Here is an 18015-nt window from a genome sequence, read left to right as displayed (position 1 = left end):
AAGACTCTAGTCGCAAATGTTTCATCCTCAGGAGCAGCAAATGTTTCATCCTCGGCATGTCATCAGAAATGGCTACACGTGTCAGTGCTGACACGCGTGTCATAGGTTCGCCATCACTGCCCTAACCATTCCCCTGCCAGCCTGATCGACACCTAACTGCTCCCCTGCCAGCCAGATCATCTCCAACTGTTCTCCCCTGACAGCCTGGTCACCCCCAAATGCCCTCCCCTGCATATTCTCTCTTTATTAGATAGGGTTTTTTCTTTAACATATTGGACAGCTCTAACTGGTTTGGCTCAGTGGATGGAGTGTCGGCCTGCAGACTCAGGGTCCCGGGTTCGATTCTGGTCAAGGGCATGTACCTTGGTTGGGGGCACATACTGCAGGAGGCAGCTGATCGATGTTTCTCTCTCATAGATGTTTCTAGCCTCTATCCTTTTCCCTTCCTCTCTGTAAAAAATCAATAAAATTTATTTAAAAAAAACATATTGGACAGTGTACCTGCTGTGGTCTTGACAAAACAGTAAAAATGTAAACCCAAACTAAAAGAGTCATAAAATAAACTCCTTAAACAGGAATTTCATGAGACTTGGAAAGGTGATATCCTGTGGTTGTTTCTTCCTTTTTTTCTTCTCTTTCTTTTTCTTGATGTTTCATCTTTTGTCCTTTCTTACTTTTCTCCTTCTATTCCTTTTCTATCCTCTCTTTCTCTAAACTTTTCCTTTGGTAGAATCATCAGTACTTGACTCGCTCCCTGGGGGGCGCGGGTGCCTCCCAGCCAGACACCTAGGGCTGCCTCTGGGAGGGGTTGGCGGCGTGGGGTTGAGGGCGCCTCCCATCCAGACACCCCGGGCTGCCTCTGGGAGGGGATGGCAGTGTGGGGTCGCGGGCGCCTGCCATACAGACACCCCAGGCTGCCTCTGGGAGGGGTTGGCGGTGTGGGGTCACAGGCGCCTCCCAGCCAGACACCCGGGGCTGCCTCTGGGAGGGGTTGGTGGTGTGGGGTCACGGACACCTCCCAGCTGGACACCCCGGGCTGCCTCTGGGAGGGGTTGGCGGTGTGGGGTCGCGGGCGCCTTCCATACAGACACCCCGGGCTGCCTCTGGGAGAGGATGGCGGCGTGGGGTCATGGGTGCCTCCCAGCCGGACTGCCTCCCACCCCGGGCTGCCTCTGGGAGGGGTTGGTGGCATGGGGTCACGGGCGCCTCCCAGCCAGACACCCCGTGCTGCCTCTGGGAGGCGATGGCGGCATGGGGTACAGACGCCTCCCAGCCTGACACCGGAGGCTGCTTCTGGGAGGGGATGGCGGCATGGGGTCCCTGGCACCTCCCAGCCGGACACATGGGCTGCCCGGCTCTCAGGGGCAGCCCTCCCTGGGACTGGGGAACTCCGGCGGGGCTGAGCGTACTGGTCGCCGCCATCTTGTGGCTATGGGGCCGCCATTTTTGTCACGGAGGTATGGTTAATTTGCATACTACTCTATTATTAGATAGGATGAATTTTTGGAGAGTTTGTTCTAGGTCTGTGAAATAATCCATTGGTATCTTAATGGGGATTGCATCAAATCTATAGATTTCTTTGGGTAGTATGGACATTTTAATGATGTTGATTCTACCAATCCATGAACATGGTATATTCTTCCATTTGTTTACGACTTCCTCTATTTCTTTTTTCAACATACTTTTTTAAGTACTAGTCTTTTACTTCCTTAGTTGAGTTTATTCCTAGTTATCTTAATTTCTTTGGTGCAATGGTAAATGGGATTGTTTTTTAGTTTCTCTTTCTGTGAGTTCATTATTGGTGTACAAAAAAAAAAAAAAGAAGCCATAGATGTCTGGGTGTTGATTTTTATATCCTACTACATTGCCAAATTCATTTATTAAGTCTAGTAGTTTTTTTATGGAATCTTTGGGGGTTTCCATGTACAATATCATGTCATCTGTGAATAATGACAGTTTTACTTCTTTTCCAATTTGATTCATTTTATTTCTTCTCCTTGTCTTATTGCTATGGCTAGCACTTCCAGTACAATGTCGAAAAGGAGTGGTGGAAGTGGGCCTCCCTGACTTGTTCCTGTTCTTAGGGGAAATTGTTTTAGTTTTTGCCCATTGAGTATGATGTTGGCTGTAGGTTTGTCATATATGGCGTTTATCATGTTGAGATATGCTCCCTCTATTCCTACTTTGCGGAGAGTTCTTATCAAAAATCAGTGTTGGATTTTGTTGAATTTTTTTTCTGCATCAATTGATAATGTGATTTTTGCCTCTCAATTTGTTTATGTGATGTATCATGTTTATTGATTTGTGAATATTGTACAAGCCTGGCATCCCTGGAATACATTCCACTTGCTCATGGTGTATGATCTTCTGAATATATTGCTGGATGTGTTTTGCTAATATTTTGTTGAGGATTTTAGCATCTATTTTCATCAGGGATGTTGGCCTGTAATTCTCTTTCTTTGTAGTGTCTTTATTTGGTTTTGAAATTAGGATAATGCTGGCCTCATAAAAAGAGTTTGGAAGTATTCCTTCTTCTTGGATTTTCTGAAAGTGTTTGAGGAGTATAGGTATTAGTTCTTCTTTGAATGTTTGGTAAAACTCCCCTGTGAAGCCATCCAGACCTGGGCTTTTGTTTGGTGGGAGTTTTTTTTTTTAATTACTGCTTTTTTTGTCAATTGTTATTGTCCTATTCAGGTTTTTTGATTCTTCCTGATTCATTTTTGGGAGATTGTATTTTTCTAGGAATTTGTCTATGTAATCCATATTGTCCCACTTGTTGGCATATAGTTGTTCACAGTGTTTTCTTGCAATCCTTTGTATTTCTGTAGTGTCAGTGGTTACTCTTTCACTTTCATTTCTGATTTTATTTATTTGGGTCCTCTCAATTTATTTCTTTTTTTAAAAAAAATTTCTTTATTGATTAAGGTATCACATATTTGTCCTCATCCCCCATTCCCATCCCACACCCCTCCCCACACATGCCCCCACCCCCCTGTTGTCCTTAACTGCTGGTTAGGCTCATATGCTTGCACACAAGTCCTTTGGTTGATCTCTCCCCTTTACCCCCACCCACCCCTACCCTCCCTCTGAAGCCCAACAGTCTGATCCATGCCTCCTTGTTTCTGGGTCTGTTCTTGTTCATCAGTCTATGTTGTTCATTATTTCCCCTAGATGAGTGAGATCATGTGCTATTAGAAATTCACTTATAAGAACCGAAAATGAGACAAGCAATAATGGTTATGGTGACAGGCATATGAATCAGTCTGTAGTGAGTTTCTTTCTGGGCCAACAGTTCTTTTGAGACCCAATTTCAATGTCCAACAGTTCCTTATGTGTACATGTCAGCACTGACATTACAGTTCTGGATGGTGGACAAATGGTGGTAATGCAGGTCCGACTCTCTCTGGTTTAGTCCTGGGCCACCTGCAGTGATGCACAGCTGCTACCTGCTAGTATGGGAAGGCCACATCAGCATCTTCCCTCTCCGGTCTTATTGAGTTCCACTATTGTTTTTTTTTTTTTTCAATTTTGTTTATCCTTTCAAAGAACCAGCTCTTGGTTTCATTGATTTTTTTTGTATGTTTTTAGTCTCTATGTTGTTTAATTTTGCTCTAATCTTTATTATTTCCATCCTTCTACTTACTCCGGTCTTTTCTTCTTGTTCTTTTTCTAGTTCTTTAAGTTTTTGGGTTAAATAGTTTATTGCTGATTTTTCTTGTTTTTTGAGGTATGCCTGTAGTGCTATGAACTTCCCTCTCAGGGCTGCTTTTGCCGTGTCCCAGAGATTTTGGGTTGTTGTGTGTTCATTTTCATTTGTTTTCAGGAAGTGTTTGATTTCTTTCTTGATCTCCTTGGTAACCTATTTATCTTCTATATATTTAAAAGCCCAGTGACCATTATGATGGAATGACCGGAATGACCAGTATGACCTGGCGCTATGATGAGCACTGATCACCAGGGGGCAGAAGCTCAACACAGGAGCTGCCCCTTGGTGGTCAGTGCACTCCCACTGTTTATACGCTGCTCAGCCAGAAGCTGGGCTCATGGCTGGCGAGCACTGCGGAGGTGACGGTAGCCTCTCCCACCTCTGCAGCAGTGCTACAGATTCGCAAGCCAGTAAGTAGCGAGCGGGCAGGTGGTAAGGAGCTGTGAACCAAGTGGTAAGGAGCGAACACGCCGGTGATAAAGAGTGGCAAGCCAAGTGGTACAGAGCAGAGAGCCAAGCGGTATGGAGCCAAGTTGTATGGAGCAAGCAGGTGGGTGGTAAGGTGCAAACAGGTCGGTGGTAAGGAGTGACCAGGTGGGCAGTTAGGAGCGAGCAGGCCAGCGGTAAGGAGCAAGCAGGTGGTTAGGAGTGAGGGGTCCTGGATTGCGAGAGGGCACAGGCCAGGCTGAGGACACCTCCCACCCATCACTGTGCACTAATTTTGTGCACCGGGCCTCTAACTGTTTGATAACATGCTATTTAGCCTCCATGCATTTGAATTTGGGGGGGCATTTTTACTGCAGTTGATTTCTAATTTCATTCCACTGTGATCCGATTAGATGCTTGATATTATTTTAATTATGTGAACTTGTAGAGACTTCTTTTATATCCTAACATGTGGTCTATCTTTGTGAATGATCCATGTGCACTTGAGAAGAATATATATTCTGTTGTGTTGGGGTGAAAGGTTCTATAAGTGTCAATTAAATCCATCTGATCCAATGTGTTCTTTAGGGTGTCTGATTCTTTGATAAGTTTTTGTCAGGAAGATCTATTCAGTGAAGTCAGAGGCATGTTCAAGTCTTCTACTATGACTGTATTGTTATCAATCTCTCTGTTAAAGTCCTCTAGAAGTTTTTTTGTATATTTAAGTGCTCCTATGTTGGGTGCATATATGTTTACCAGGGTTATAGCTTCTTGTTGGATTGATCCCTTTAGTATTATGTAGTGACCTTTGTTGTCTCTTTTGATGGCCTTGATTCTAAAGTCTATTTTGTTGCATGTGAGTATTGCTACTGCAGCTTTTTTTTTTTAATTTGCATTGAAAATTTTTTCCATCCCTCCACTCTCATTCTGTGTGTCTTTTGTTTTGAAGTGGGTCTCTTGTAGACAGCATATAGTTGGGTCATATTTTTATATCCATTCAGCTACCCCACGCCTTTTGATTTGAGCATTTTGTCCATTTATATTTAGGGTTATTACTAATAGGTACTTATTTATTGCCATTATATTTATGTATGGCTAAGTTTCCCTCTCTGTTTCTTCTTCTCATTACAGTAATCCCTTTAGCATTTCTTGTAATGCTGGCTTGGTGGTGATGTGCTTCTTTAGCCTTTTCCTTTTTTTCTGGGAAGCTCTTTAGGTGACTGTCTATTTTGAATGATAGCCTTGCTGAATATAGTAATCTTGGTCCCGGATCCTTGCTTTCCATTACCTTGAGTACTTCATGTCATTCCCTTCTGGCATGCAGAGTTTGTGATGAGAAATCAGGTGTCAGCCTTATGGGAACTCTGTAGGTAACAGTTTTCTTTTCTCTTGCTGCCTTTAAGATTCTCTCTTTGTCTTTAATTTTTGGCATTTTAATTAGGAAGTGTCTGAGCATGGGCCTGTTTGGGTTCTTCTTGTTTGGCGTTCTCTGTGCCTCCTGAACTTGTGTGATTTTTTCCTTTACCAGGTTAGGGAAGTTTTCTGCCATTATTTCTTCAAACACCTTCTCTATGCATTTCTCCATTTCTGCCTCTCTGGTAAACCTGCTTTTCTAATATTGTTATGTTTCACATTGTCCCACAGCTGTGCTCCTGTTTTTTAATTTTTTTTTCTTTTTGGTTCTCTGATTGAGTGATATTTTCAACTCTGTCTTCTAATTCACTGATTCAATCCTCAGCTTCCCCTAATGTGCTGTGTATTCCTTCCAATGTGTTCTTTGTGTTATGTCATTCTTTATCTCAGACTGTTCTTTTTTCATAGTTACTATACCTTTTTTTTCATGCTGTTGAGCATCTTTACCATCATTACTCTGAACTCTGTTTCAAATAAATTTCTTATCTCTGCTTTTATCTCTTCTTCTGGAGAATTATCTAGTTCTTTCATTTGGGGGTTGTTTCATCTCCTCATTTTGGCTTTTTGTTTGGGTTTGTGACTATGTATTAGGTAGATTCTCTACGCCTCTCAATCTCTAGTGCAAGACAGTGTCAAATGGTGTTTCTGACTAATTAGATCAGGCAAAGACTCAAAGCATCCAGAGACTACCTCTGCCTACCAACTGATTGGATTCTGACTTGAGAATTATCCCCCCTACCCCCAGAGAATCATAATCTGGTGTGGGAGAGTTTTTTTTCAGCAGGGTGGGGCAGTTGCAACTGCCTGCAGGCTAGTTGTGATTTTTAATCTTTTAAGTCACCTCAGGGCCAGGTGTTTTTCAATCAGGTGTGTCAAGTATCTTCCTCTTAGGCAAGGTAGATGTCTATGTGGGAAAGATGTCCTCTGCTGGGTGCGGGAATGACTCAGCCCAGGGAACTTGTGGTGTCTGGCTTCTGAGCTCTATACCCTGAGTCCCCAGTCCTGGTTTTTGCCCTCCCACCTCCAGTCCACCCTCCCTCTGCTGGAGCACAAGGTGGTTGGCTCCACAGGGAATTTTGTGCATTGACCTTTTAAGAGGGTTCCTGAATTTTCAGCTGTTACTCTCTGCAGACAGCGCTCTACTACTTTTCACACCCAGATGTTATGTGGGTACCCTCCTAAATTTTGGTGCTCTCTGCTAGGGGGCCCAGCTTGGAGATTAGGTGCCATAGTTCTCAGTGGCAACCCCCCACATCTGAGATATTTCTCCAGGACTTCAGTTGCTGTCTGTGGGCTCCCAGCCAGCTCTTTAATGCCTCCACCCCTCCTACCAGTCTCTATGCAATCTCCACTTTTGGTACTTGGGTGTCAGGGTTTTCTCCTGCAAGTTTCTGTTGATTTTTCAGGAATTTTTTCTGTATTTTAGTTGTAATATCAGTTTTTTCCCGAGAGCATGTCCGTATAGCATCCACTTATTCTGACACCATTTCTAATCCTCATGCAGTGCCTTTGATCTGAGTCCTGCTGAAGATGAAATCCATTTGTATATTTTTTGTAGAAATGTCTATTCAAGTCTTTTGCCCATTTTTAAATCAGTTTGTTTTTATTATTATTGTTGAGTTTTGTGAATACTTTATGTATTCTTGTTACTAGATTTTTCTCAGATGCATAATTTGAAAATATATTCCCCCATTCTGTGGTTTTTATTTTCACATTCTTGATAGTGTCCTTGATGCATAAAATTTTTAAATTGGAATAAAGTCCAATTTATCTATTTTTTCTTTTGTTGCTCATGTTTTTGTTCCCATGTGTAAAAAAATCCATTGCAAAATTCAAGATCAAAAAGATGTTTCACTGTTTTCCCCTTAGAGTGTCATAGTGTTTTCCCCTTATATTTAGGCCATTCATACCTTTTGTATTAGTTTTTGTATGTGATATGAGGCTGACTTTGAGCTGTAGCATTAATTTATTTATTTGGATAAATTTAATGAATTATTTAATTAATTATTAAATGGATTATTTGATCAGCCACTACTAATGGTTTTCTGGGAGGAAATTATTTTTTAAATCTTGAAGACTGTCATAAACTTCATGTTCTGTTGCTTAATCACTCACTGCTTTGAACATGTCTCAAACTAGCTGAAGAAAAATAGCATTAAGAATTCCAAAACCCCTTAACTTTACATTTGACTTCCTCAGCTAATACTAACCTCCCTTTATAGGCATATCTTGTGCTTTTTCTTTAATAAAGTCCTTCAAGCCAGGCAAATTCTCCATTCCTACCTCAATCTCAGCAACCCTTTCTTTTGTAAACAACTTGCTAAAGGCCATCTTTGTCTCATTGACCACTGTATTGTTAGCATCTAGCATGATACCATGACACACAAGTCACTCATTACACATGGGACAAATCTTAAAGTCAGCATGTAAAATGAAAATCACATTGTCAAATTACTTTTGATGATGCCTTAGGAATGTTTCACCATGGAGAATGGTATCCTCTCAGAAAGTCCCCCATGGCCAGCATTTTCTCCAGTGTGGATGAAGATTACCTGGTTGTTCTTTTTGTTTGATCACCAGATTAAGTAGTTGTCTTGAACTTGTAGTTGGCTGTACTATATGAAAGATACATCTTTAACCAAAAGAATGACACTCAGCAAAGTGGGGTGTTTACATTAGGAGGTAGAAGAACAGATTTATGCCTCATATTCTCACATTTGATTTAGGGTATACATTAATTTAGTGTAATGATAGCAGGATTTGTCTATACTATTTAAACAATTCTCTCCAAGTGTGTATTTTTCAATTAATGTAAGCAGAATATGCCTATGAATAAAATGCCATAGACATTTAAAAAGTTTTTTGCATGAGTGACTTAATTCTCCTCTCTCTATTGGAAAGTCTTCTTTTTGTCTCTGCCTATCAAAATCCTATACACTCTTCAGAGCTGAGCTGATGACCTACATATCAGCTCCCACAGGCTAATTATTTCATTAAAAATATGTTTTATTGATTTTTAGAGAGAGAGGAATGGAGAGGGAGAGAGAGATAGAAACATCAATGATGAGAAACTTCATAGATCGGCTGCCTCCTGCACGCCCCCTGCTGGGTATCAAGCCTGCAACCATTATTACAGATGTTCCTCTTTTTTCCCCTCATAGCTCTCCCCACCCGATTGCCCCCCACACTCCATGCCCTTACCCCCCGCCACTGTCCTCATCCATAGGTGTAAGATTTTTGTCCAATCTTTCCTGCACCCCTCACGCCACCTTCCCCCCAAGAATTGTCAGTCCACTCCCTTTCTATGCCCCTAATTCTATTATATTCACCAGTTAATGTTGTTCATCAGACTTTTTATTCACTTGATTTTTAGATTCACTTGTTGATAGATATGTATTTGTTGTCACTTTGTTGTTCATAATTTTTATCTTTAACTTCTTCCTCTTCTTAAAGAATACCCTTTAGCATTTCATATAATCCTGGTTTGGTGGTGATGAACTCCTTTAGCTTTTTCTTGTCTGTGAAGCTCTTGATCTGACGTTCAATTCTACATGATAGCTTTGCTGGGTAGAGTAATCTCGGTTGTAGGTTCTTGCTATTCATCACTTCGAATATTTCTTGCCACTCTCTTCTGGCCTGCATAGTTTCTGTTGAGAAATCAGCTGACAGTCGTATGGGTGCTCCCTTGTAGGTAACTAACTATTTTTCTCTTGTTGCTTTTTAATATTCTCTCTTTGTCTTTTGTCCTTGGCATTTTAATTATGATGTGTCTTGGTGTGGTCCTCTTTGGATTCCTCTTGTTTGGGGTTCTCTTTGCTTCCTGGACTTGTAAGTCTATTTCTTTCACCAGGTAGGGGAAGTTTTCTGTCATTATTTCTTCTAATAGGTTTTCAATATCTCGCTCTCTCTCTTCTTCTGGCACCCCCATAATTCGGATGTTGGTAGGCTAGAAGTTGTCCCAAAGGCTACTTATACTATCTTCATATTTTTGGATTCTTTTTTCTTTTTGTTTTTCTGTTTGGGTGTTTTTTGCTTCCTCGTATTTCAAATCTTTGATTTGATTCTTGGGATCCTCTAGTCTACTGTTGAATTTCTGTATATTATTCTTTATTTCAGACAGTGTATGCTTAATTTCTGACTGGTCCTTTTCCATTTTTATTTTTTTATTTTTTTGTATTCTCATTAAGATCCTTGAAGGTCTCACTAAGTTCCTCAGAGGTCTCACTAAGTTTCTCAGAGGTTTCTAGAAGATTCTTGATTAACCTTATAACCATGGTTTTGAACTGTATATCCAATAGTTTGCTTTCCTCCATTTTTTTCATTTGTGACATGTTTCTTTGTCTCCGCATTTTGGCTGCTTCCCTGTGTTGATAGAGTGGCTTTGTGTGCTAGGTGTCTTATAGGGCCTAGTGGCTTAGCCTCCCTAATTACCTGATGTGGACACTCTTGGTGCACCCCTTTGTGTGCTGGGTGCACAGTCTTATTCTAGTTAAGCATTGATTGTTGTTGGTATCACTGGGAGGAATTGACCTCCAGGCCAATTGGCTGTGAGGACCCGCTGTGTCTATAATGGAAGAACTGCTGTGCTGGAGACACCCTTATGGGTCAGGACTTGCTTCAGTGGGGCTTAGGTGCTCACTGAGTCTGCCTCTTGAGTGTGTCACTTATGGATGTGAGTAGTTGAAATCTGGTATCGTCTCTCACTGATCACTAGGTACACTGGCTTCTGTATCCCCAAGGAGGTGCAAACTCAGCTACTGCCTGAGGCTCCCCAGCAGGAGCTACAGTGAGGTCTGCAGATTTCTCCTCTTTGTTTGGGGTTTGGAAGTTTTGGAGCTCTCTAACCCAGCTGCAGTTTGTTAGGTTAGGCTGCAAAAGGACCGGCCATTCATATGCAAAAGCCGCTGAGCACAGCTTGGCTAGGGTTGTAAATTGGGTGGGGCAGGGTGTCTGGGAATCACCAGGGCATAGCAAACAGTGATTGCTGCCAGTCAGGCAGTCTCTGCTTCTCCGCATCTCCGCGTCCCGTGCCCCCACGCAGTAACAATGATTCTTGTGAACACCTCTGAAAGAAAGCCACCCTCGCTTTCTGACCCAATGCCAGACAGTCCAGTTTCTCCCCGTAGGAGTCTGGGTCCCAAGAGTCTCACTTGAAACTGGAGTTCAGAGCAGTCTGGAGCTTGTATCACCCTTCCTATTGAAAAAAACAGCGCACCCAGTTGCCAGCCTGATTCACACACCTCGGTACCTCTGTTCTTCCAAGCCTCTGCACCTCTTTCGCAGTCTCAATGCGCTTTTTTCTTTCCTTCTAGTTGTAGAACTTCTACTCAGCCAGCTTTCTAGTGGTTCTGGATGATAGTCATTTTGTCTTTTAGTTGTAGTTTTGGTGTAGTTGTGAAAGGCAGCACGTACAGGTGTATACCTTATGCCTCCATCTTGGTTTCCTCGAGAACACTGATATTTAGAGAGGTTAACTATCTTGCCTAAGGGAGGTATCATTTACTGTACTTGCTGCTATATCTCCAGGACCAAGGACACTTTCTGGCATTTAATACACGCTCAACAAATATCTATTGAATGCATAGAATAGCTTTCAGATTCCAAGCCTGTGTGTTTATCCCCTTTTCCAGGGCTTCATGACCTATTCCATCTCATGGCTGCAGTCATACTTTCTTCTTCTATTATCTGAATATTGACCCCAGCCAAGACTATATCATGGACCTTCATTTGCTTTCAATTTGTATCACAAAAAAGTATAGGTATCTTAAATGTTTTTTCAAAGTCCATCTGCTCCTGGAGAGCCTGATATACTTTTCACCTACTATTCTCCTCTGTTTTCTCACAGTTCCCATAAGATGTATGGTCTACATCACCAAGATGGCATTTAACAAGGTATTTCTTTGTGTTGCACAGACTTGAATTCACATCTCCCTTCCTCTCTTAGATGGATACTGACTAACCAGTATCACTCTCTGAAACTTTTATTACTGAACCCAACTCTTGATAAGCTAAATGTCTACATATAACTTCTCTTCTGCCAACATGTTCAATGTCTTGAAAATCTGTATCAAAATAGATTTCTCAGCCTTGCAGCCTCCTGATTTCTCTCACATAAGCATTCTTTCTGCTGCCTATACTATCAGGAACTGGTCAAAGAATGATCATGCCTAAGTCTGCCTGGTCAGGTAACTGGCAACTTTTGAAACATTGGAGATTTAAAAAAATGCATTTTATTGCTGACTGAATGTGCAAAAAATAAGAGAAAAGGATGACTTCTTAAACATTGATGTGAGTTTCTCATTTATTAATGATGTAAACATTTCTGCTTCCATGGTTTTATGAAACCCTTGGATCATTCTGAAGTTCTAAAATAGGAACATATTTAGATTATATTAATCAGAAAAAGTAAGACACAATGATAATCATAGGCCATAAACTCTCATCTTTTTTAATAAACATGCTTGTGGTAAGATTTTCAAACACAAAAATCATGGTTAGAAGGGACCATATAGTAAAAGGATCCAAGTTTCCATTCAGGAAATTATAAACAGCAAAGAATTGATCTGAACTAGGTAGCTATAACTAAGCTATACTTCTAACAGAATTTTTCACAGGCAGTACTTATATTATTCCTAAGAAATCAATAATTTTGATTACTACAGTGGAGGATCAGCAGGAGTGGGTAGATAGACATATTTTGGCATTGTATAAATGCATACTGCATGCCAAGTCCTTTAAATGTATTTAATTCTCATAGCTTTTCATAGCCTATAAGGGCAGAGCTGGGATTTGTATCCAGATTTGACTTCAGATCCTGTATTCATTTTACTATACCTCACTGCCTCTTAGTGGTATATGAGATGATAAGAATAGCCAGTATTTATTGGGAACTATAAGCACAAAATAACAGAAAACTGAAATCCTTGTGCTTTATAAACAATAGTTACCATTTACAGAGTGCTAGGCATGGTGATAAGGGCTTTAGATTTAAGATCCAGATTTCAAACCTATTTGTCAGTTGCCAGAGCTAGAGCCTATATACCACTAGTTCAAATGTAAAAGTGTAATAAGAATCACTGGGTGAAGCTGTTAAAAATATGGATTTCTTGGCCCCATCCCTGATAATCTGATTGACTAAGTCTTTTAAAAATATTGTTCCAGCTTTATTGAGGTATAATTGACAAATGCCATGTAGTTGAAATCACACAGCCTTTTCGCACTAGCTTCTTTCACTTAGCAATATGCAAACTGTTGAGACAATAAAATGATCAATTGTTGCTAGGGAAGGAGGGAGGAATGAATACGTGAAACATAGGGGATTTTAAAAGAGGGGAAATTACTATGGCAACCCTGCTAGCGGTTCTCAACCTGAGGGTTGAGACTCACAGGTTGAGAACTGCTGCTGTAGAGCCTAAGACCATCGGAAAACACAGATATTTACATTATGATTCATTAACAGTAGCAAAATTATAGTTATTAAGTAACAACGAAAATAATTTTAGGGTTGGGGGTTACCACAACATGAGGAACTGTATTAAAGGGTCGCGGCATTAGAAAGGTTGAGAACCACTGATCTAGAGGAAGTCTTTTCTAATATGCCAGCTGAAAGTTTCCTCTCTTGCTTAACCTTTTTTTTGTAGGTGTATGTGTGTACCAATTAATTGAAATTGATCACAACAAACTTAATATCTCTCAAAATTTAAATGTACATAGCATTTGGTCCAGAAATTCTGTTCTAGAACTCATCCTGCAAGTGGGCAAAGATATATGTAGGATATTCATTACAATGCTGTTAGTAATGCTAAACAAATAAATGTACATAAATTGAAACCTTGTTTAATAAATTTCCATTAGTAATGTAACTATTAAAAACAAAGAATTGTATGTTTTGCTAAAAATTATTACAGGATGTATTAATCAAAAAAGCAAAGATCAGAACAATGAGTATAGTGTTTTTACATTTGATTGTGTATCAAAATTTTCTGGAATTAGGCAAAAGAAATGTTAATACTGTGTACACATGGGAAACAGCAATGAGGACTGCAGTGGAGAGACATGTACTTTTCATTATACACTTGTGGTTCCCAAATTGTGCACCAAGTTGCCTTGGGGCACTAGAGGATAATTTAAAATTTCAAGGCAAACACAGTGATACTAACAATCTGTTGTACATTTTGAAAACTATAAGGTCAAGGTAGTTCATAGTTTCAACATCGGATCATGATACATTTCTTTCAATGATGTTATATGTTTACATATATGGGTTTTTGGCAGTTGTTATGGTAAAATAACAAATGACCTTGTTTGGGTCATCTAAGAGACACATAATTATTGTTCAATTTATCTTCACCCTGAACTGACTGAAGATGCCCGGCTAGGTTATGTAAAAAAGATCCACAGATTATTCTCATTTCTAAATAAGGAAAAACTTTCCAAACCTCGGATAGCATTACTATAAGACTAGGTAAGTATTATCATCAATTTATGTTATAGAAAATTGGTACTTTGTTAGGCATTGATAGTAGGAGTTGACTTTGAAAGATGCTTAGATAATGATAGCAGGATTGAGGTAGAATAGAGTTGAGATTAATGTGCATATTTCTATCTTGGAAATCATTAAGGGCTTATGGCTACCTTTTGAGATGGAGCAGCTCAGCCTTTGATTGAAAAGTGACCTCACTATTTCTGTTTTGTTTGTTTATATTGTTCTTTAGATTCCACATATAAGTAAGATCACATGGTATTTGTCTTTCTCTACTTTATTTCATTTAGCACAATACCTTCTAGGTCCATCCGTGCTGTCGCAAATGGTAAATTTTTGTTCTTTTATATGGCCAAATAACATTGATTGTATTGTAATAACTATGTATGGTGCGTCAGGTACTGGCAATATCAGGGGGAACACTTTGTAAAGTACTAGTATATGATTGTCTAAACACTATGCTGTACACCTGAAACTAATACAAAATTATATTGAATGTAAAATTTTTAACAGCAAAATGATTTATTTGTAACACAGCCCAGTTCCCATCACTTTAATACAGCACAGGAGTAGAAAAGAGTTACACTACAATCATCACGTAGTCCAAGGTAGAGCTCCATGCCTTCCATGGCAGCAAGCCCTTATCCCCCAGAGACCCATAGCCAGAGCCAAACTGAACTTACACAAATAGGCAAGCCCAGAATGAAGTCAGACCCAGGCCTCAGGATGATGCATCCTTACCCCACAGTCTTTTAAGCTTTCTAACTGCAGCCTTCTCCCCCTAACCAGGCCAACTCCTAGCTTCTGAGACACCAGAGAGCTTTCTATATGGAGTAATTAACAGGGGGTTAAGTGTTACATAAACAAGACAATAACCTGTGAAACCTAGTGTCCCATAGAAGGGTTAAAATGACTCCCCATATACATAATCCTAATGAGAAATGACAGCTCTTTCCCTCTTTCTCTTCATCATAGATGTGGGTGGTTTTGAACTGATTTTGTCTCAGATAGCTCCATATTCCAGTTTCCCCATTGGTCTTATTAAAGGTTGTTCTCCTCACCTACAGATAGGAAGGAAGCTCAGATACTTTTCCCAGTTCAGAGGCTGAGAGGAAAAGCTCCAATAGTTTAGGGGGAAAATCCATTGGAAGATTTTTATGGAGATTATTGCCTACAAGTATTCTAATTTATTTTGGGGAAAGTTAGTTTTTAGGTTAAGAGGGCAATCCAAACACAAAGACAGGTATTCTTTCTGATTAGGCACTAGTTTCTAGAATATAGGAGGCAAGGAAGAGGAGTATAAAAATCTCAATTTGCCTTCTTTACCCCAAATCTAGGGAGCCTCAGAAGATTTACACTAGGAAAATTCCACCTTTCCCAGGTCTTGGTGGGACAATGCCTAAAGTTCTACCCATAATGGACTCCGTGACTTTTTTAACAAAGTCACCATGAAAAGACAAGAAAATAGAGAGGACATATTCAAAGGAACATTACTCAAGCATTAAGGGCTCTGACTAGTGGTCAAAACATACTGATGTTTGGTATCAGAACTGTTTTTATAATGTGAGGAGATCATAAACAGGGGAGAGAACTTAAGTAACAACACTTAAGGCAAGGAATAGAACCCATATATTAGCTAGAGATCACTTGCAGATTTAACATTGACATTTGTTTCTTTATTTTAAACCTTACTCCAATTTCTTGGGAAACCCGAGCTACCTGTACCTGTGCTATCACCTGCATATGCAGGACTGGGCAATCATATCCTCATACTCCTAGTACAAGATATTCCCAGTAGCCTCAACCATAAGGATGCTAATGGGAACATACTTATAAGGGACACACGAGGGCTAAGGAACACTCTGGTTCACAAGCTCATTGGCAAGGTTCTGAATGGTGTCGTGATTGGGAGAATTGAGACCATAGCAGAGTACCTGAGGGCAGGCTCCATTGCAGTAGTTTGGGGTATAGAGACTAGGAGTAATGATCTAGTGATCCAAGCCCAGCTGGTGGAAGCTGACTTGGAAATGGTGGAGGGAACACTGGTTACTTTCAGGCCTGTCATATTCCTGGGAAGGGCCAGGAATCTTAAGATGCAATACTGCCTGCTTGCTGTGCCCTCGGCAAGAGAAGAGAAGAGTCCCTTTCCATAAATTCCTCCAGGCCTCTGGTAGAAGTTTGGCCTTCTGAACACTTTTATGAGTGTCATTGAAAGAGAGTAACAAGAAGGCAGTGTCCAAGGATGAAGTGCTATGCCACAGGAGCTTACAACCCTCACTACCTTTTTATTGCTGACACATGAAGCGTAGTCATAGAACCCTATACCTCTTGTGATTCCAGAGCCTTTGATGAATGTGTTGTGTAATATCGATCTCTGTCCAAGCTTCAGATAATTGGGGAGGTTTTAAGAACCTCTTCCTGAGGGAGGAAAGCAGTCAGTTGGGCTTTTCTGGACCTAGGGCTCCACATGGCAGGAGAGGTGGAAGCCAGCTAGGTGATGGTAAACCACAGTGGCTCTGACTAGTTGGTAGGTGACCTGGTTTGGTCTCAGAGGAAAGTCCAGTGTCTGTATATGCCAGGGGTCTCTGAGAGGCATTGCTACATTGGCCAAGGGCCTCACCAGCCTCACCATGGTGGCCCCAATTGTGTGGTTCTCCCTAGGGTGCCCATACACCTCAGCTGAGTGCTGGTACAACTCCAGCATGTACTACTTTGAATGCCCTAGGACATGTGCCTTCCTCTGATGCTTGCCAGGGGCTTCTTCTAGCAGCTCCTGAATCTGGGGCAAGACAGGGACTTCAGCCAGGGGGCCAGTAGAGTGCTGCCCTACCTTTTCCATGTGGACTCTGTGTTCTGTAAAAAGCACCAGTCCCCAAAGAAGAATTCTAAAGATGCTGAGGAGAACCATCTTGAAAGGCTTGGTGTTCAGTAATGTGTTCCAGCTTAGCCCAAAGGATATCACTCTGTCCCTTTCCTGTCACACAGGTAACTGCATCCTGGCTCCACAACCAAAAGGGTAGAGCAAGAAAAATTGAAAGGCAGGCAAGCCCTATGTTGCTTCTCCTGGGAAGATCTTCTAGACCAAATGAGGTCTCCTAACTTGGCCTCTTTGCATCAAAACAAATAGAAACAGCAGGTGGGACAAGGCAGCATGCAGCTCCTGCTCTCCAGGGCTGGTAACAAGATAGCATTTATTCGGAGGCTGAGGTAATTTAAAAGCAGAAGTCCATTCCAGGACCTGCTCCCTTACCTTATCCACTAGGATGAAAAAAAAAGCAGCTGAATGAAAACTTTAAGTTAAAAATATTAGTTATCTAGTAAAGAAAAAAAAAAGTAAGTCCTCACTAGACTGACTAGGTTTCCTCATTGCTCTGTGCTCAGCAGAGACACTTCCTCTAAGTATATTGAAGCTAACTATAGGAAATCAGAGTTCATGGTTCAGCTCCTTTCTTCCCTTGAGAGTTGTGCAGAAACCCTGTTTCCAGGGACTTGACTGAGGTCACTGATTAAGGTTGATTAAGGCTGTGGCAGAGCCAGGACTTCAAAGCAGGTCCTCTGGTCTAAGTTCAGTTCTTTATTCACTCCATATCATTGCTTCCAATATAAGTTAAAGAATGAGAGACTGAAGTTTCATACTTTGACCAACTTAATTTTCTTAATTAAAAAAAAAACTTCAATTACTGTTGACATTCAATACTATAGTTACTATAGTAGTATAGTAGATTCAGGTTTAGAGCATAGTGGTCAGGCATTTATATACCTTACAAAGTGATCCCCAACCTTAGACTTAGGAAGTCCAGCAGACATCATGTTAAAGGTCTAATTGTGAAACTTCTTAATCCTCATTTTCCTTACTTGTTTGATGGGGATGATAATAATATATACCCTACAGGATTTTATGATGATTAAGTGAGATAATGTGGGTGAAACACTTAAAGTAGTGTCTAGCTCAGGGTAAATTTTCAGTAAATATTAGCTCTTACTCTTG

At 40.7% G+C, this 18015-nt stretch overlaps 1 pseudogene across 1 annotated transcript; it reads right to left on the bottom strand.

Moving 5' to 3' along the window:
• Positions 1 to 15760: 15760 nt before the first annotated feature.
• Positions 15761 to 16935, bottom strand: LOC307096410 (bone morphogenetic protein 15-like; annotated as a pseudogene). The gene has a single exon. The product of its transcript is annotated as a bone morphogenetic protein 15-like (transcript).
• Between the last annotated feature and the right edge of the window lie 1080 nt (positions 16936 to 18015).

The sequence above is a fragment of the Cnephaeus nilssonii genome (genome assembly GCF_951640355.1).
Source record: "Cnephaeus nilssonii genome assembly, chromosome: X".
NCBI classification, from domain to species: domain Eukaryota; kingdom Metazoa; phylum Chordata; class Mammalia; order Chiroptera; family Vespertilionidae; genus Cnephaeus; species Cnephaeus nilssonii.
The sequence above is the reverse complement of the archived record's forward strand: the minus strand, read 5'-3'. Positions and strand labels throughout refer to the sequence as shown.